At 44.6% G+C, this 21,105-nt stretch overlaps 2 protein-coding genes across 4 annotated transcripts in view; one reads left to right on the plus strand and one right to left on the minus strand.

Annotated features, from left to right (window-relative positions):
• The window catches only part of LOC101477089 (protein NLRC3), a 374,972-nt gene that overhangs the window by 148,197 nt on the left and 205,670 nt on the right, over positions 1–21,105 (minus strand). The window lies entirely within an intron of this gene.
• Positions 1–21,105, plus strand: part of LOC143415595 (nucleotide-binding oligomerization domain-containing protein 1-like) — a 93,003-nt gene that overhangs the window by 47,928 nt on the left and 23,970 nt on the right. Inside the window, exon 1 of one of the 2 annotated variants that reach the window (XM_076880868.1) lies at positions 11,136–11,211. The exons of the other annotated variant lie outside the window; for it this stretch is intronic. The gene's annotated coding sequence lies outside the window, so the exon portion shown is untranslated. Of the gene's footprint in view, positions 1–11,135; positions 11,212–21,105 lie in introns of those variants that run through there. 2 annotated transcript variants of the gene reach the window in all.

The following is a 21,105-nucleotide window of genomic DNA, read 5'->3' on the forward strand; positions in this document are numbered from 1 at the left end:
CTTTCTGCATGTGACGCACTTAAAGATATGTGAGGCAACTGCACTGCTGCATCCAATGACCCATATCCCATTAGATCGCAACTCATTTACAGTCATACCTCTTCCTTGATGCTGTACTTTCTCATGATAATGCTTGATCAATAAAGAAGACACGTGACTTGTTTTTGGCAGAATCGCAGGATGTTTAACATGTGTATGAAGATCACTTCTTGTTAAGCGTCCGCCTACTCTCAGCACACCCTGCTCATCCAAAAATGGACTTAATTTGCATAGCTTGTTTGCTTTGTCTTTGGATTTTACGTCCTTGGATTGCTGTAAATTCTTGATTTCACTGCTGAATACTTCTGTTTGGACCAATCTGATTAGGAAAAGTTCAGCTTGTTGTCTTTCCTCAACACTTGTACTTCCATTGAGTTTGGGACTAAGACCCTTAACTTGCTTAGCATGACGTTTAAGACAAGCAATAGCCTTAACAACTCTTTTCCAGTCAGAAAACTTAGTCAGGCGGTCCAACAATGTTCTATTTATCCTTGCGCTGGTGTTGAGCACCTGAGCCCTTCGAAGTTCTGGATCATTATCACTAACCTCTCCCACCTTAGCATCTCTTGTGGGTAGCTCCCTTTCCCACAGAAAGTCTGGGCCAGTGAACCAATTTGAAGCAACGAGCCGATCTGCCGATAACCCTCTCGAAGCATGGTCCGCCGGATTGTCTTCGGACTGCACATGATACCATTGGTTGACATCTGTGGTGGCTTTGATTCTCTGGATCCTATTTGCCACGAAAACATGAAAGCGTCTGGCATCATTATTAATGTACCCGAGAACAACCTTTGAATCAGTCCAATAATATTCCTTAAGGTTGTCTACTTCGAGCTCATGTTTTAAGATGGCACCCATCTTCGCAGCAACCACTGCTGCAGACAACTCAAGCCTTGGAACTGTTGTGACCTTAGTGGGGGCAACACGCGCCTTCCCCATGACAAGTGAGCAGTGTACGCTGCCATTAGAGTTCACTGCTCTTAGATAAGTGCACTCCCCATAACCTGTTAAGCTAGCATCTGAGAAGTGATGTAACTCGTACTGCTTGACGTCTATGAAGCTTGCTGGTATATAGCACCTCTTAATCTTTACTTGACGCAAGTTATGGAGATCTTGTAACCATGACTGCCACTGTGATCTGCACTCCTCTGAAAGTGGTTCATCCCAACTAGCTTTCTCTCGACTCAACTGTTGCAAGATCAACTTCCCACGTAAAACAAACGGTGCTACGAAACCCAAAGGATCGTAGATGGAAGCTACTGTGGATAGCACTCCCCTTCTCGTCATTGGGTGTTTCTTGACAGTTACTCTGAACTGAAAGTCATCAGAGGATACGTACCATTGCACGCCCAGTGCTCTTTCTAGGAGTGGCTCCCCTAAATCTATGTCCAGTTCTTTGACACTGTCTGCACACTCTTCCTTTGGTATTGACTCCAATACCTTCTTGCTGTTGGAAATGAACTTGTGTAGTCTAAGCTTGCCTGTGCTGCAAAGCTCTCTTGCTTCCTTGATCAGCTTGATTGCCTCAGCATCAGACCTTACACTCACCAGTCCATCATCAACATAAAAATTTCTTCGGATGAACTTGACAGTGCTTTGGTTAAACCGATCTTGACCTTCTGTGGCTAGATGTTTAAGTCCAAAATTGGCACAACCAGGTGAGGAAGCTGCTCCAAACAAATGGACTTTCATCCGAAAAACTGTTGGCGGAGACTCAAGATCACCATTCTCCCACCATAAGAACCTCAAGTAGTCTTGGTCTTCAGGCTTTACATGGAATTGATGAAACATTCGTTCCACATCACACATAATAGCGACTGGGCCCTTTCGAAATCTACAAAGAACTCCCACCAAGGTGTTTGTGAGCTCTGGCCCTGTAAGAAGGTAGTCATTCAATGACATGTCTTGAAATCTTGCCGAACAATCAAAGACCACTCGCAGTTTCTCTGGCTTTTGAGGGTGGTATACGCCATGGTGGGGAATATACCAAGCTGATCGTTTATCAAGCTCTTCTTCTGGGACCTTTTCTGCTTCACCACGACTGATAATATCTTCCATGAAGTTCATGTAATCTGTCCGATATTTCTGGTCTCTCTTGAGCTTCTTTTCCAAGCACATGAGGCGTTGAACAGCACTTGGCTTGTTATTTGGTAGCTCTGGCCTGCGCTGTTTAAAAGGCAGAGGCATTTCAAGATGTCCGTCTTCTTTGTGCTTAATTTCTTCTTTCATTTTAGTCAAAAACCGGAGATCTTCTTGCGAGAGATTTGTCTCTTCTCCAAGCCTTTCACTGAAGTCAGATTCCAGCACCTTAAGTATGTCTTCTGGAGCAGTCATCTCCTTAATTCTTGTTTTGCAAACATAATGAACTTCGCTCTTCAACTTACTTGTTACTTTGGGTTCAGGGGTCACTTGCTTTACAATGATGTGGTGACTTACTCCTATTGCATCACTGTAGTGTTCGCCTGGATCACCATAGCTCACTATGCTCCAGCCTACGTCAGTTTTCTGTGCGAAGGGCTGGTTGTCCTCACCACATACAACTTCTCTAGGCATTAGTGCTTGTGGACAGTTATACCCGATAAGAAGACCGATTTCACATTTCTTCGGCGGGGCAATGTGTTCCGCAAGATGCTCTAAATGAGGCCACGCCTTTGCAGTCTCTGGTGTTGGAATGTGTGTACGATTGGCAGGTATGAATTCACGAGTGTAGACCGTTGGCACTGTGATCTTCTTAGAAGAAGATAACCCTCTTATTTGTAGACCTTTGAGTCTTTTGCATGGTACAATTGTCTCCTTAGAAGACATTGTAGACAGCTTCAACTTGACTGGCTCTGCATTAACATCAAGAGCATCTGCCACTTCTTCAAGAATGAATGAAGAATCACTTTGTGAATCTAACAGAGCATAGACAAGGACTTCTTTGTTTGAATCACTTGGCATTGATGCATAAACAGGAACTATTGCTGAAGTCTGAGCACTGTTACCATCATGCACAACTCTATTGGATGTGGTTTCGTGAGTGGTGTCTTGCGGCGATTGTGGCTTTCTTTCCTTACTGCAACTTGTCTCGTCATTTTCCCTTTGCCTTGAGCGATCCTCATGTAAGCATGTGGGGTGGCGCTTTGAGCAGGTGTCGCAGACCATCCGGTTGCTGCAATTCTTGGATTGATGGCCAGGACTCAAACAGCCAAAGCACAGTTTCTCACCTTGAATGAACTTCACTCGGTCAGCAACTGGCCTTGCAGTTAGTCTACGGCACTTGTGCAAGACATGCCCTGGTTTCTTACAAAACATACATGTGCTTATGCTCTTCTCAGTGGTGTTAGTTGTAAAAATCCTTGCACTTGCTGCTTGGTTCTTAGAGGTCACTACATTCTGAGGTTTAGATCTTGTCCTTTCTGGCTCCCCTTGCCGCAAAGCATAGTAAGATGTAACAGGGTTACAAGCAATACTAGCCTCCAAAGTCAGGAAAGTTACGAAATACTTGAAATCTGGGAACCTTCCATGCTCCAGCTGATACTGTGTGGCTTTTCGGTTCCATCTGCTGCTTAACCAATCAGGCAACTTGGCTGTCAATTTTTGGTTTTCAATGCCATCATCAAGAATACGCAGACTCTCATTGTGAGCCATGGCACATTCACAACTGCGTAAAAAGTCCACAAATTTCCTTAAGTCAGCGCTCTCTCTTGATGCTATCTTTGGCCAGGCATGTAATTTGTCTCGGCAGGCTTTGGCAATCATAAAAGGCTGGCCGTATCGCTCATTGAGGAGTTCCCATGCAGCAACATATGCAGTATCTGAACCAATCAGAAAATAACCTTCTAATGCCTCTCTAGCTGCTCCTCCAACATATTTCTGGAGGAAGAATATTTTCTCCGAGCTTGGAATGTTTTTCTTTTCAATAAGAGTTTGGAAGGATGACTTCCAATGATTAAACTTGAGTGGATCACCACTAAAAACTGTGGGCTCTGGAATGGGTAGCCTATTTGCTGATATAGCCTCAGCTAAGACCTTCACAAGCTCTCCTGTGCTATCTTGGAGCACATGTGTTGGCACTGCGTCCTTTGGTGGTTGTGAGTACTGGTCCTCAGTCTTCCCCTGATTGAGTGGCTGCATAACCTTATGTAGATCCAGGCTCTGTGGAGCATTCCCTTGGGCTGGACTGAGCTCACTCTCATCATATACTTGAAGCCTTGCTTTGGCTGCATTCAGCCTTTTCAAATTTTCCAAACGCTCAAGTTCTCTCTTTAGGTTTTCTACAGACCTTCTTCTTGCAGCATTCTCTTCTTGCTGTTTCTTTAAGAAAGCAGCCTCTTGTTTCTCTCTTTCTAGCCTACGTTCAGTTTCTTCCCTTTCTCCTTCAAGACGACGAGCTAATGCTGCTGCTTCTTGGTCCGCAATGATCAACCTCTCTTCAGCTTCAAGGTTTTGCAGTTTCTCTTCGTGGCCCTCTTGTTCAGCCATAATCTGCAGTACAGCCTGTGTAGCTGCATACTCGGCAGCAGCTTCTTGTCTTCTAAGTGAAGATACACTTGAGTGAATAGAAGAAGCTTTAGAACCATTAGAGGCAGGAAGTGAAACACTGGAGGCTGACGATGAGAATACAGAACTATTATCTGGCCAAATCAACTCCTCCGCTGTTCCCTGCATTTCAGATTGAGCATTTTGTACTACAGTCTTTGTGATTGAGATGCAGTTATCCATCTTGCGACGCATGTCATGGGTTGGTTGATCAATTCTTCTGTAATCATCATAAGCAATGTTCAGCTCAGATAATTCCCTTTGAATACTGGTGATGTGTTCTTGTAGGATGTCACTAGGATCCTGTTTTAACACAGATCTTTTAGCTACCTTAATCAGAGCTTTCCATCGTTCATATTTGCTGCCAAAGCGAAGCAATAGCCCTTTGATTTGCTCTTTCTGAAACTCTTTTCCTTTTTCTGTTAATGTCCAGGCTCTTTCACTTCTACGAGGCTCTTCAGGTGGTGCTATATTTTGCCCGATATTTGATTCACCTGTCTGCTCTAACTCTGTCTCTTCTTCCAGAGCAGCTGCTGCACCCTGAGCTTCTTTACTTGTATGTGACATTTTGATTATTTAGACACAGATATACACAGGCAGGATACAAGAGCAAGCTGCAACAACATTTGTGAATACTGAAAGAATGAGCTTAACTAAATGAAGTCACTCTCATTCAAATTAGCCCATACATGTAGAATATTACAGAGTAAATGCACTTAACAGAGTTCTTAAAGAACACTGAACCATAAATACAAACTGAATTTCTGTCAAAATGTACAAAGTTTACTTCTGTCCTTTCAGAGCCAACTATACTATTCAGCTGAACATGAATTTACATCTCTTACGTAAATGCACATTCATACGTGAAACAGCGTGGCTGCCAGGCTATACACAGTTCCTTTTAGTTTCCAACTCTTGTGTCACTTTTCAGACCAAAAACTTTAGAGTCTGACTTATAGACTTCTTCATGAAAACCTTATGAACCTGTGTGTCCTAAACAGTGGCTTATCTGTGTTCCCGTCTTGATGAGCTGTCGAATTTGCGCTGATAGGGCGAGTCTGGGCAGGTCCGAGTTTGACTATCACTCCCTCCAGTTAATACACGACACCACGGTTCTTCATTCACAGATGGATTTATTCTTCTGTCACACTTCTCCTCAGAAACACCATAAAATCCACCGTCAAACTGTTATTACATAAAAGTACAGAATGACCAACATAAATATTACAAATAAACATTTAAACCCAAGTTAACAAATACGCGATAAACAAACACAGTTAACGTACCTCGCTGGCTGCACGTAACCGTGAGGGAATGAGTCCGCTTCAGGAACAAAACTTAACAAAAATAATTCCCAATTTCTTCTTCTTTGCAGCTTTCTTTTACTTTAAACTGCTTATTTATTCCTTCTTCTGACTTAGTTAACTTATTAACTTAGCATCTTTGCACATGCCTTTTACTTCCCTTTACGTCACCTAAAAAAAGCCTGTGCGCAACACAGAATGAACCTTAGTTCCTACCTCAAAAGGAACGACAATAAATAAAGAAAATAAATAACATAAATGAACACAATAAATTAAACAAACTGACATAATTTACATTTATGGCAGTTAAAGATGTTTGGTTCAGAAGGACAGTGACCCTGAGTCCTTGCAGGCACTGGAACCGGGCCTTAAGCATTCCGATAGTCATTTCAATTCTGGCTCTTGTCCTGCAATTAGCCAGATTATATCGCTGCTGTGGGCCCGGTTCAGGGTCAGGGTAAGGGGTAAGCAAATAGGGTAAACATGGATACCCCCTATCACCAAGCAAGTAGCCAGTGAACTCTCCTAAGACAGAAGGATACACTTCAGTTCAAATGTCCCTGAAGCAATTGGTCTTTATATATTTTAAAGTATTCTCAACTCACCATGTCCAAATTTTGTGCTCAGTGTACATTCACGGAATATTTGTGAGTCATGGACAGAGCCTGGCCACTTGGCTTCCACATTTGTGATAATGTTGGCAGCATCACATATGATCTTCACAGTGCAGAGAACACAAATTAGCATCCATTACTATAATGAAATAATTTGTTAGTTTGAAATGCTACAGGGAACTATGTACCTGCACATTAATGCTGTGGAAAGACTTCCTGTTCACATAGTCTCCTTCATTTACTGAAGGAGCAATGATTGGAATGTGAGTGCCATCTGTACAGCCAATCACGCCTGGGAACCCTGAAAATAAATGTAAAATTTAAGTAGTAGTCCAAGTATCACCACATCATAAATTAAGTTTCGTTCATCCTGCTACCTGCAATTTTGTGGAATCTCTCTTTGATAAATCTTGTGGGTCTATGACCGGGGAACACTACAAACCAGTACAGGAGACGTTTCAGTGCAACTGTAACATTCCTGACTGCCCGACAGACGGTAGCCTTGGAAACGTGCTCAGCATCACCAATATTATACAGAAAGCTCCCGTTTGCAAAAAACCGAAGTGCAATACAAATAATATGTACAGAACTGAGAGCATGTCCACGATGTGTCACATGCGTAATATATGGCCTGAGGATGTTATTCAAATAAATTATAGATTGTGCTGAGAAACGGTAACGTTCGCACAGAAAATCATCAGGAAACGATAAAATGTCCAAACGTGCTCTGATCACTCTCTCCCGGCGGAGAGCTCTGCGGAGAATTTGGGCTTCAACATCTACTGGCTCTTCAAGGACGGGGCACGCCATGTCTGACACTTCCTACTGTCAGGTTTCCGACAAAGGGGCGGAGACAGTCAGGGTTAGTTGTAGTAAACCTGCTAGGGGGCAGATTAGCTTCACGGCGTGTGTCGTCATAGTGACTCACTCAGGCTTCAGCTGAACTCGCTTTGTGAAACCGAAAACCCAGAGTTTTCGTTAACTCAGGGTATACTTACTCAGTTTTTCCACTAAACCGGCTTCCTGAAATAGGGCCCAGGGCCTATTTCTGTGTCTCTGTTGCTTCCTCCTCTGTAACAGCTGTCAATGTTTCTTCATTATTTTCCTGTAGTAAAGAAATAAACAACATTGCTGTTCTACTGTAAACTCATATAATCTGTGGAGTATTACTCACAACTGCATGTTGGTCTGGCTCAACAGGAGGCTGCACCAGATGCAGTACACCATCACCATCAACTGATAGAATATGAGGTTTATACAGGTCACTTATGACTTACAAGGGACCAAATGGCAATTAACAAACATACCAATCACCTTACACTTCATTGTCATTATGCTCTCAAAGACAACCAAGACTGAGGGAAGGCAAAATCAGTAGGAAAATAACTTCACTACAAAATAATCCATTATGGTAAAGAGTTTATCAAATGAATGAGCAGCACTGCAAAGGTGACTGTGAAGAAAGGATGTATGCACATCATGTATTATTTAGAATTTACCCCTTATGTAGGCACTTGTGTCTTGCGGGGTTATTGACTCAGAGGATGTCCCCGCAGAGATGCCTTCGGCCACAGGGCGCCCACTGTTTTGGCTGAGGGCCAACTGCTCAGCCTCTGTGAGTGGTGGTGGTGGAGGACCCCCACCTGTTTTTCGGGCCTCCGCTTTTTTTCTGTTGGCTATAACGGGCCACATTTGAGCATACAGAGTAAGCAAATATGTACTTGTAATGTGCTCAGATAATTTCAATAAGTGCTTACAGAAAGAAAATTAATGTAGCCTCTAACTGCAATTGATTTACAAACAGACCAAGCACTATGGCTCATAATACAATTACACCTTACCTGTTTGGACTATATTTTTATATTTCATTTTTACTTGCTGCCAGGAACGTTTGGGGCCTGTTGGGTTGCACCTGCGCTCACATCACAAAATAAAATGTCCATCCATCCATCCATCTTCATCCGCTTTATCCGAGGCCGGGTCGCGGGGGCAGCAGCCTAAGCAAAGAGGCCCAGACCTCCCTCTCCCCAGCCACCTCCTCCAGCTTGTCCGGGGGAATACCAAGGCGTTCCCAGGCCAGCCGAGAGATATAATCTCTCCAGCGTGTCCTGGGTCTGCCCCGGGGCCTCCTCCCGGTGGGACATGCCTGGAACACCTCGCCCAGGAGGCGCCCAGGGGGCATCCTTGTCAGATGCCCGAACCACCTCAGCTGGCTCCTTTCGATGTGGAGCAGCAGCTGCTCTACTCTGAGCCCCTCCCGGATGGCCGAGCTTCTCACCCTATCTCTAAGGGAGAGGCCAGCCACCCTTCGGAGGAAGCTCATTTCCGCCGCTTGTATCCGCGATCTCGTTCTTTCGGTCACTACCCACAGCTCGTGGCCATAGGTGAGGGTAGAGACGTAGATCGACCGGTAAATTGAGAGCTTCGCTTTTACACTCAGCTCCCTCTTCACCACGACTGACCAGTGCAGCGTCCGCATTACTGCTGCTGCAGCTCCAATCCGTCTGTCGATCTCCGGCTCCCTTCTCCCATCACTCGCGAACAAGACCCCGAGATACTTGAACTCCTCCACTTGGGGCAGGAACTCATCCCCGACCCGGAGTGGGCACTCCACCCTTTTCCGGCTGAGAACCATGGCCTAAGATTTGGAGGTGCTGATCTGGTGGTTTTTGCCTCCAGGTAGGATATCCGCTTCATGGCATTGCTGAGATCGGCCACGCTCTTTCCCAGGAGCTCCTCTGCCGACATTATTCTATTTTCAGCTTCCTCCAGTCGTGTAGCATTTGCAGCAACATTTTGCTTTACCTCCGTCATGTTTGTCTCCAAAGCAGCAACTGACTTCGTCATTTCGCCCATACGGTTATCTATGCTGTCCAGTTTAGTTCCGAATACACTAAACTCGGAGCGCAACGACCGAAGTTCAGCTAACACCGTGCTAAGGTCACCCATGCTACTAGCGCTAGCAGCTCCCTCGCTGTTTTCAGGCGTTGCCAAAATATCGGTTTTAACTGGTTTTTGGGAACCGCGTTTTCGGGTGAAAATATCACAGTCCTTGAGATTAGTCGTTTTTTGACATTTTCCAATAGCAGTTAAGTTTCTAGTTTTGGGTTGTTCTGGGTTTTTAATGCAGGTTACACGGAGCAACCACTTTATGCTGCCATCTTGGTCCGCGGCTCCATAGCCCCCATTCTACTTTTATTTTTTATTTTTGTGTCCCGTTTGGATCTTTACCATCAGAATTGTTGTCTTAAGGCCAAGAAAGATGCCAAGCGGATTTATTTTACCCAGTGGATCATCATGGCCTTGCGATATTGGTCCATTTGATTGACCTTTATTATAATTATGAATTTATTTTATTTTCGGTTGCTACAAACAGGACAGACATGACTGGGGGATAGGACAGGGGGAAAGAATGAAAGAAAGAGAGGGAGAGAAAGAAAACCAAAGGAGAGAAGAGACGGTGAGAAGGGGGGGAAGAGAGAAAGAAAAACACCTGGATCACCTGTATGGAGAAAAAAAAACAGAAGAGAAAGCAAACAAAAAAAGAGCAACATAATAAATACAGCACCATCACAATAAACTAGCTAGCAGTAGATAACAGTAGATACTAAATATTAAACGCTATTGTGCAGCACGCAAGATAGACAGCGCACAATGTGGTTTGAGGCAGCAGAGTGTCACACAAACAGCTTTAACTGCACAACGACACACTTTTTAAAGGGTTTAGTGTGAAGACTGTGATCCAGGTCTGAAGGAGATCCACGTCACCGTCAAACCTGTCACTCACTCAGGACTAAAAGCCTTTATATTCTGACATCACTTCCTGTGCTGTAAGTCCCGCCTCCCTCAGTTTGAGCAGCTCTGAGGTTAATAAGACACATATAAGAGTCAGAGTTCAGCATCAGCCCACAGTCATGTTACAGGTGACTCCAGGCTGCCAGCATAGCTGAGACACTGACAGAGGAGCTGTGAGTGTGAATGTGATGAAGCATCACTCAGTGTTTCACATCCATCATGTTAAAAACACTCAGGAAGTGTGACTGTGTGGCTGCGACGTTTACAACAGTCTAACATGTGCTGTCAACCAAACCATTTCATGTTTCTATGGTAACTAAATCATTAGGATTGAATTCAGAAGCACCTTACACACCAGTGGTTATCTGTGCTGCCACACTGGGAGATAGGACTGGTTTAGACTGGTGGAGAGAAATTTAGTTGTGTTGATGCAAGTTTGACTTGTTTTAACTACAACAAGTAGTACAGTATATTAATAACATGTCAAAATAAATCTATACATTAAATCCTTCGTGATGTGAAGACATTCAGGCATGCAGCTGCAAACTGTCGGTGCAGTGTAACGACTGAGTGATGTGAGTGAGCAATGATATTTTGCTGGTACTCGTTTTGCATCTGCTCGATCTTTGTATTGGTGAAACCTGACAGTGTAAAGCTTTTGACTACACATTTTCATTGTGCCCTTGTGTATATCACGCTATTTATTGTTGTCAGTGTATTTATAGAATGATCTTCCTATTTCAGTCATTTAATGTTTTCCGTTTCTCACTGAAAACATTTTCAAAGTCCACAGAAGTGGTTTGTGTCATCTGTCTGCTACTACAATGGCGCCATCGTGTGGACACCAGCAGGACCTACACAGCTGAGGAGGAACTACAGGAAGTGTTTCTTTATGAATGAAAGTAGCTTCAGCTCGGGGGCTCTGCTTCGCTGCTCAGGTATGTTTTCGCTTTAGTTTTAAAGATGTTTTGCGGTCAGACTCCCGCCGTTACTTCGAGTGTGTGTTTCATAACATCGTCACATTCAGTTATTTTCGCTTTAAACTAAAATATATAGGTCATATCTATATGGCTGCCTTTATTACGGCGATGCGTCGGCCATACCGGGCTACTCAGGGGAAGGATTATTGTACATTACAGCAGACAGTGTAACACAGAAATTTATAATGTTAATAACAATAATCAATCAATACATCCATAAACCATTCTAACAGTACTGCAGGGTCTCTGACAGACACAGCTGTTCGAGTTTGTGTTTTTCCCGTCACGGTTACTGGAAGAGACCAAATTAAAGGCCAGGGCAAACACGAATGTTTTTGACTTCCTAGTTCAAACTTTGTGCAGAAGACTTTAAGTAGTGAAATAATACGATTTAAAACCAATAATTAGAAACTACAGACATTACAAAACAGTAAAGAAAGTTTGTTGTTTAATGTTTTTTGTGAAATCCCGGAGATCAACCAGTAATCATTCAGCTGTTATCCCAGAGTGTTTTTAATAGTGGAGAAATAAAACAGACTGTCACGCCCGAGACGAGGGAGTGGACTCAGGAGCAGACAAAACTAGGAAGGTCAGGTTCCTAGTTAAGCCACAGAACTAGGTTGGCTCCACTATTGTCTCTCTCTCTCTCTCTCTCTCTGTAGGTAAGCCTACTTAATAAAAACAAGACAAGACGAGACAAGACAGCAGGCTCCACCGGCTGGGAAGGCGTTTCACTCTTCCGATTTAGGTTGGGCGATTTGCCACGGAGAGGTGAATACAGCAGTCAAACCCCCAGGACCGGAGGCGCTATACTCTCACTCTCTCCGCAACGCGCTGTAGCTGTCATATGATCTGCTCTTGCTGATCAGTCCGTCGCAGTGTGCCAGCATTTACTGCTGCTTTGCGCCGAATGCACGGGAGGAATGATCCAACAAAAACACCAGCTTAGCTTTATACGGGCTAACGCCACCCTGCAATCAATATGCAGGTGGGTTCCCAATTAACCTAGTTGGCAGCAAAGAGAACGAGTGCAGGAGAGAGAGAGAGAGAGAGAGAAAAAGTAAGGCGAGTAGCCCATCTGGCTACACATACTTTATACTTTTTCCTGTATCTTAGTTACTGTGTAGAAATTTGGGGGGAATACATATGAAAATACCATAAAACCTCCATATTTATTACAGAAGAAAGTGACACAAAGGATTCATATTCATGTTAAATACAGAGGACAAACGAATCAAGTTACAAATATCATTTTCAATTTGTTTAGGAGGTGAGGACAAAAGGAAATATCATTTTTAGCATCAGTTCGCAGGACTACACAAATGAGTCCAACGGTTATAAGATTGTGGAACTGCTCATTATAATTTTAAGAGTTGTACAAACATGCGCTGTTTTAAAATGTGCTATGTTTAAAATGATAAATCAATATGATGAATTTGAAAGAAATGTGAGTTAACTGGGGGTCATTCTCTTCTCCTTGCTATTATGCGGTGGGGTATATTGCTGGTTATATTCTTGTTGTGTGGTTTGCGCTACGAACTGTAGACAAATGTTAATGTGTTCCTTGGTTGATGGTGCCCACTTGTAATATCATTTGGAGTGCAGATAGGGGACACGGTTTACTAAGAATATTTTCTTCTTCCTGCTTCTGTTCACTCAGGGGTGCAGTGTGATATTAAGGGAAATCACAGTTTGTGTGTGTATGAAAGGAAACTGTTGAACCAAGTGTTTATTTGTTTATTTATAGAGAACCCCATTAGCTTCCACAACAGTGATTGCTAGTCTTCCTGGGGCCCAAACCATCAAATACCACCAAATAAAATGTTATTCAATGAGTTGGATGCAAATTGTCCACATAATTTGGCTCTTACATCCACAATAAGGTTTTATAATTCTGAAAATGTAAACATGTGAATATTAAAAAATTATATAAAAAAAACAAACAAAAAAAACCAAAACAAAACACTCAAACAAAATACACAATTTCCATTACAAGTGACATTACCCTCTACAATTTTTACAAATACATTAAAAACTGCCTAAATAGGCTTTTAGGTGATTTTTAAAATTATGAATAGAAGCCAATTCTCTAATTGCATAAGGCAACTTATTCCACTGAAAAGATGCTCTAAATATAACAGAGTTTTTCAAAAAGTTACTTTTAACTTGAGGAGTTACTAAATTGTGGTTAGTTGAGAATCGTGTAGCATGATTATGTATTTCATCTGGATACTGCAACTGAGCATAAAAAAAGTGTGGTGTGTTTACCAGTATTGCTTTCTTTAAAAATACAAGTAAGCCATAGTATAATTTAGCTTGTACAGAAAGCCAAGAAAGTTTATCATGCATTTTATCAATACTTGTATAATATGAACACCTTAACACTAATCTGGCCGCCCTATTTTGGACTAACTGAAGTCTATTCAGATCTGTCTTATTAGCTCCTGACCAAATGATTGAGCAGTACTGTAGATGAGATAATACTAGTGCATTAATGACATTTTTCATAATGAAGAAGTGATATAAAAAGAGCATTTCCTAGCTATAGCTATGCCCTGTCCCATTTTCTTAATAACAGAGTTGATGTGCTGAGACCATGAAATGTGGTGGTTTATGGTAACACCAAGTAATTTAATCTGGGTGACCTGTTCTAATGCCGATCCAGCTATGGAAAGATTTAGTTGTGGGCTGTTGACTAAGCGTTAACATGGATTTGGATTTAGACACGTTTAAAATCATGTTGTTTTTACTTATCCAGTCAAACACGTTCAGCAAATCTAGTTGTAATACGCTTGTCAATTCAGAGTGGCTACTGGCTGAATAAAACATGGTGGAATCATCAGCGTACATTACAAGATGAGATTTATCCAGGACATACGGCAAATCATTTGTAAAGACTGAGTAGAGAAGTGGACCGAGGCAGCTGCCTTGGGGCAGACCACAGTTCATTTCACAGCCCTCCGAGAAATAACCGTTATAATAAACCTTTTGCCTTCTTCCAGACAGATAACTTTCCATCCAGCACAAAGCAGCTGGTGAAAATCCATAACATTTTAGTTTATCTATCAAAAGATCATGATTTATCAAATCAAATGCAGCACTAAAATCCAAAAGTAAGTAAAACTTTATTTATATAAAAATACCACCCCGGCCAAATTCCCATTATCTAGATATTTGTACCAGTTATCTGTCATGTGAATAAGAGCTGAACTGGTGGAATAACCAGGTTTGTAGGCATGTTGAAACTGAGTGAGTAACTGATTTTCTGTTAGGTAATGTTGAATTTGTTCATAGACGATCCTCTCCATAATTTTACTTAGAACGGGGAGCAGACTAATAGGTCTGCTATTGACACCATTAAAAACGTCATTCTTGTTTTTAGGAATGGGAATTATTTTCGATTCTTTCCACTGCAATGGAAATAAGCTGCATGCCAAAGATCTATTAAATATGTGACATATAGGAAGGGACACAAACTTGGCTGCAACTTTGAGCAGTTTACTGTCTATGTTATCAGAGCCGGAGGATGTATCGTCAGGAAGTGATATCAATAAGCGCTCTACCATCTCTACATTCACTGCCTCAAACTTAAATTGGCATAGCTTATTATTCATGATAACATCCTGTATAAGACGACATGATAAGGTGCTCATATTAGATTTTAAATTTGTTATTTTATTGCTTCAATGCTAACATGTTAAATGTAATGGACACTATTGCTCCCATTAAGGTGAAGGTTATCTCTGGAAGGAAAAAGTCTCCATGGAGAAACTCCACACTGGTGAAAAATGAAAAAAGAGAGTGTAGGAAAGCTGAGCGCAGATGGAGAAAAACAAACCTCCAGGTTCATTATGACATTTATAAAGAGAAACTTCACAATTATAATTTACAACTGAGGAGTGCAAGGAGGTCCTACTTCTCTGACATCATCACTAAAAACAGCCATAATGCTCGGGTCTTATTTTCTACAGTAGACAGGCTAACAAACCCTCCTGTGTCAGTGGCAGCTGAACTTCATTCGACCATGGCCTGCAATGACTTTGCCAAATTCTTCACAGAAAAAATCCAAAAAATTAGACAAGCAATTGGTACATCAACAGCAGATCCAGGAAATGTACTGTGTCCACCAAAAAACTGTTTAAATACCATGAAACAGTTTAAACCTATTAACAGCAAAGACCTGGAGGACATCTTAGGTCAACTGAACTCCTCCTCCTGCTGTTTAGATGTCCTGCCAACAAGTTTTTTCAAAAAGGTCTCAAAGACTTTAGAGTCAGACCTGTTACAGATCGTCAACTTTTCTTTATTATCATGTGTGTTTCCAGAATCACTAAAAACTGCTGTAATCAAACCTATACTGAAAAAGGACAATCTTGACAAGACACAAATGAACAACTACAGGCCGATCTCAAATCTCCCATTTTTAAGTAAGATCATTGAAAAAGCAGTTTCTCAACAGCTCAATTACTTCTTAAAACAGAATAACTGCTACGATGCCTTCCAGTCAGGTTTTAGACAGAACCACAGCACTGAAACCGCTCTGACCAAAGTGTTTAATGACATATGTCTGAATACAGACAGTGGAAAAATGTCAGTCTTAGTTTTACTGGATCTCAGTGCAGCATTTGATACAGTTGACCACAACATATTACTCAAACGACTGGAGAACTGGACAGGTCTTTCAGGAACTGTACTAAACTGGTTCAAAACATACTTAGAAAACAGGAAATACTTTGTATCAATAGGTAACTTGAGCAGACAAGTATCACATGTGGAGTTCCCCAAGGTTCCATCTTGGGACCCCTTCTGTTTAACATTTACATGCTCCCACTGGCAGAGATTATAAACAACAACAAAATAAACTATCACAGCTATGCAGATAACACACAAATATATATCACAATGTCACCAGGAGACCAAGGCCCTGTGCAGGCTCTTGGTAAATGCATTGAGGAAATTAATGACTGGTTGTGCCACAATTTTCTCCAGCTAAACAAAAACAAAACTGAGGTAATAGTCTTTGGCGCCAAAGAAAAACGATTACAGGTCACCAGAGAACTTCAATCTATACATCTAAAAACCACAAACCAGGCGAGAAATTTGGGTGTAGTGATGGATGCAGACCTAAACTTAGAAAAACACATTAAGACAATAACAAAGTCAGCTTACTATCACCTCAAGAATATTTCAAGGATAAAAGATCTGATGTCTCAACAGGACCTGGAAAAACTAGTCCATGCATTCATCTTTAGTAGGCTTGATTACTGTAACAGCATCTTTACAGGTCTACCTAAAAAATCAGTCAGACAACTACAGCTCATTCAGAACTCTGCTGCTCGAGTCCTCACTAAGACCAAAAAAGTGGACCACATCAGTCCAGCTCTGAGGTCTTTACACTGGCTGCCTGTCCGTCAGAGGATAGACTTTAAAGTTCTGATGCTGGTCTATAAAGCCCTGAATGGTTTAGGACCAAAATACATCAATGACCTCCTGACCCAGTATGAACCTTCCAGATCCCTTAGGTCATCTGGATCCGGTCTTTTATCAGTTCCCAGAGTCAGAACCAGACACGGAGAAGCTGCATTCAGCTTTTATGCTCCTTATATCTGGAACAAACTCCCAGAAAGCCTCAGATCAGCTGAAACACTTAGTTTATTTAAATCCAGGTTGAAGACTCACCTGTTCTCAGCTGCATTTGAATAAAGCACCAAATCCACACTTTTAAGCTTAAATTTCAAAACTTACATTAACTACTGATTTTATCTACTGTTCTGATTTTATCTGTTTTGATTTTATATACTGTTTTGTTTGTTTGTTTGTTTGTTTGTTAATTAGCTAGTTAGTTTATTTGCTTGTTTTAATCAATTTTAAATCATGCTTTTTATTTGTTTTTGTTTCTAATGTCTCTGTAAAGCACTTTGAATCACCTTGCTGTTGAATTGTGCTATACAAATAAACTTGCCTTGCCTTGCCTTGCTGTAATAACTCGCAAAATAATTGGCTATGTCCTTAGCTTTACTTATAAACATACCACCCGTGTAGATGTGAGACATCACCGGAGCAAGATCTCTACCCATTATATTATTTAAAATTTTCCACACCTTTTTGCTGTCCTTATTGGCCTCCTTGAGCTTAAGTTGATAATATTCTTTCTTCTTGCGCCTATTCAATTTAGTTACTTGATTTCTTAACTCGCGATATCTTGCCCACTCTTGTGGACTGACAGACTTATTGTCACGATCTGGTACAGGGACTCAAACGCAGAGCGGTAAAGTGTCTCCAAGGTGTAGTTTATTTACAGTGCCAGTGCAATATATGTACAGTGAAGGCATCCAAAACACCGGGGAATCACAGGGTAGCTCGCTCACGTCTTCTTTGCTTTGGTCCGGGGGGGGGGGAGATCTGAGGCAGAAGAGAAGGAGAGTCACCAACCAATCACAAATCACGAGTTACTAAGCACAAGAGCTGTGAGAACACTAACGTCAGGAGTACAATCATCCAGCGACGAGAGGATCTAAGTTCCAGCCTCAAATAGTGCTCCCGGTGATGACAGATGATTGTTGTCAGGTGTGTGTGTGGGCCAAGGGTGGGAGCCCACAGTGAGCTCCGCCCAGGCAGAGAGGGAGAGAACAGAAACAGCAAATGTAGCCTTGTGGGGCCGGCCGGGCAGGCACGGAGACCATGACAGTACCCCCCCCCTCAACGGGAGCCTCCCGGCGACCCACCAGGCTTACCTGGACTCAGTCCGTAGCGGTACAAAATGGGTAGCCAGCCACACCTGCTGACCGATGGTGTACTTGGGAGCCGTTGTCCGGCGACGGTCAGCGAGGGTCTTGTTCCGCTCCTTAGTACGGAGTAGGGCAGCCCGAGTCGCCCGCCAGGCACCACGGCACCCGCGGAGGTGAGCCTGTACTGAAGGAACAGAGTGCTCACCTTCGATGGCCGGAAGCAAAGGCGGTTGATAGCCCAGGGACACTTCGAAGGGGGACTTGCCCGTGGCTGAGGACGTGTGGCTGTTGTGGGCATACTCGATCCACGGAAGCTGGTCACTCCAGGTCGATTGGTTATGCGAAGCGACACAGCGGAGGGCAGCTTCCAGCTCCTGGTTGGCCCGCTCCGATTGCCCGTTACTCTGTGGATGGAAACCGGAAGACAGACTGACCTTGGCCCCCAGCGCGGAGCAGAATTCCCTCCAAACGCGGGATGTGAATTGTGGCCCTCTATCTGAGACAATGTCCTCGGGGATCCCGTGAAGACGGAACACATGGGAGGTGAGGAGCCGGGCCATCTCCAAGGCAGAGGGGAGCTTCGGGAGGGCGACGAAGTGTGCAGCTTTGGAGAAACGATCGACAACGGTAAGTTTGGCGGTGTTACCAGTGGAGGGCGGCAGGCCCGTGACAAAGTCCAAAGAAACATGGGACCACGGACGGGCTGGTGTAGGGAGAGGCTGCAGAAGACCCGGTGGAGGGCGGTTCGAAAGCTTATTCCGGGCGCAGGTCGAACAGGCTGCTACGTACTCCTTGGCATCCCTAGCCATAGTGGGCCACCAGAAGTAACGTCGGAGGAACGAGCAGGTGCGGAGGACCCCAGGATGGCATGAAAAGCGGGCGGTGTGAGCCCACTGGAGAACCTGAGGACGGACGGCTGACGGAACGAAGAGGCGACCAGGTGGGCCAGTGCCAGGATCCGGTTCGGTCTCCTGCGCCTCTTGGATGAGCCTCTCGATCTCCCAGGAGATGGCTCCAATTACGCAGGCGGCCGGGAAGACAGGCTCAGGGTCCGGGTCCTCCCCGGTGATGGAGAATTGCCTGGACAAGGCGTCTGGCTTTACGTTCCGTGTTCCTGGCCTGTAGGTGATAGTGAAGTCAAAACGAGCGAAAAACAGCGCCCACCTGGCTTGCCGGGAATTGAGATGTCTAGCCGAGAGCAGGTACTCCAGATTCTTGTGATCCGTCCAGACGATGAATGGTTGTGCTGCTCCCTCCAACCAATGTCTCCACTCCTCCAGGGCCAGCTTGACGGCCAGAAGCTCCCGGTCCCCGATGTCATAGTTACACTCTGCTGGAGAGAGACGGCGAGAATAAAAGGCACACGGGTGCAGCTTACCGTCCGTCTGTTGAGACAGAACTGCCCCCACCCCGGAGTCCGACGCGTCCACCTCCACAACGAACTGCCGTGTAAGGTCCGGTTGCCGGAGTATGGGTGCAGTGGTGAACCTTTCCTTGAGCAGGGTGAAGGCCCGCTGAGCGGCAGAATCCCACTGGAAGGGAACTTTGGGAGAGGTGAGTCTAGTAAGAGGGAGAGCGATCCTGCTGAAGTCGCGAATGAACCATCTGTAGAAGTTAGCGAATCCCAAAAAACGTTGCACTTGGCGGCGATCAGGAGGAGTAGGCCATTCCACCACAGCCCGCACCTTCTCCGGATCCGTCCGCAAGTCCCCCTTCTCGATGATGTGGCCCAGAAAACTCACTGAAGTCACGTGGAAGTCGCACTTCTCCCCCTTCACAAAGAGCCGGTTCTCCAGAAGGCGTAGCAGGACCTGCCGGACATGGACTCGGTGCTCCTCGAGTGTCTTAGAAAAGATCAGGATGTCATCTAAGTACACAAACACACAACGGTTAACAAAATCACGAAGGACATCATTAACCATCGCCTGAAACACTGCGGGGGCGTTGGTCAGCCCAAACGGCATCACGAGATACTCAAAGTGGCCCGATGCGTATTGAACGCGGTCTTCCACTCATCCCCCTCTCTGATGCGCACCAGGTGGTAAGCGTTGCGCAGATCCAGCTTGGTAAAGACGGACATGCCCTGAAGCAGTTCAAAGGCAGAGGAAAGCAATGGCAAAGGGTATTTGTTCTTAATAGTGATCCAGTTAAGGCCCCGAAAGTCAATACACGGCCGCAGCGAACCATCCTTCTTATCCACGAAAAAAACCCCAGCCGCGACAGGGGAAGGGGAGGGGCGAATCAACCCTGCCGCCAGCGACTCGCGATGTAGCGCTCCATAGCATCCCTCTCAGGCCGGGAGAGGCTGTACAGGCGGCTAGACGGCAGCGGAGCACCAGGAAGAAGGTCGACGGCACAATCGTACGGGCGATGCGGGGGAAGGGACCGCGCACGATCCTTACAAAAAACATCCCGCAGATCATGATAGACCCGCGGAACCATCGAGAGGTCCGGGGTGTCCGACGGCGAGGCCGTGGGCGGGAGCGAAACGGGGGAAGCCGCAGCCCGGAGGCAGTTCATGTGGCAGGCCACACTCCAACCCAATACGGCACCCTTCTCCCAGTCGATATGCGGGTTGTGGAGAACAAGCCAGGGGTGACCCAGAACCAGCGGAGTGAGAGGAGCCTTAAACGAAAAAAAACAAATCCTTTCTGTGTGATTGCCTGAGAGAGATAATGAAAGGAATTCAGAAACATGAGTGATGTCAGGCAGGCGCTGACCCGATAGTGCGTGAACGCGGAGAGGGCGTGACAGAGGCTCCAAGGCGATGTTTAGTTTGGCGGCGAGTGAGGTGTCAATAAAGTTCTGCTCAGCCCCAGAGTCAATGAGAACGGAGAGAGAATGAGAAACAGTTCGAACACGCAGAGTAGCCGGCAAAAGAAGTCTGGGGAGAGGGCTTTCACTCGACAGGTCGCCCACCAGCACCCTCACGATCACTGGTGAGCGCGCCCTTTTGCCAGCGTCGGGCAGGAGGAGACAGAGTGGCCTTTACGGCTGCAATAAACGCACTCACCGGAGTGCATGGGCTCTTCCCCATCCCCGGTGTCGGCGTCACACGACCCATGGGCAGCAGTAGAGGTCCCACAAAAATCCAGCGGGCCATGCCCCGAGCGCGCGCGCCCCG

This window comes from Maylandia zebra, unplaced genomic scaffold, assembly GCF_041146795.1.
Source record: "Maylandia zebra isolate NMK-2024a unplaced genomic scaffold, Mzebra_GT3a scaffold01, whole genome shotgun sequence".
NCBI lineage: Eukaryota > Metazoa > Chordata > Actinopteri > Cichliformes > Cichlidae > Maylandia > Maylandia zebra.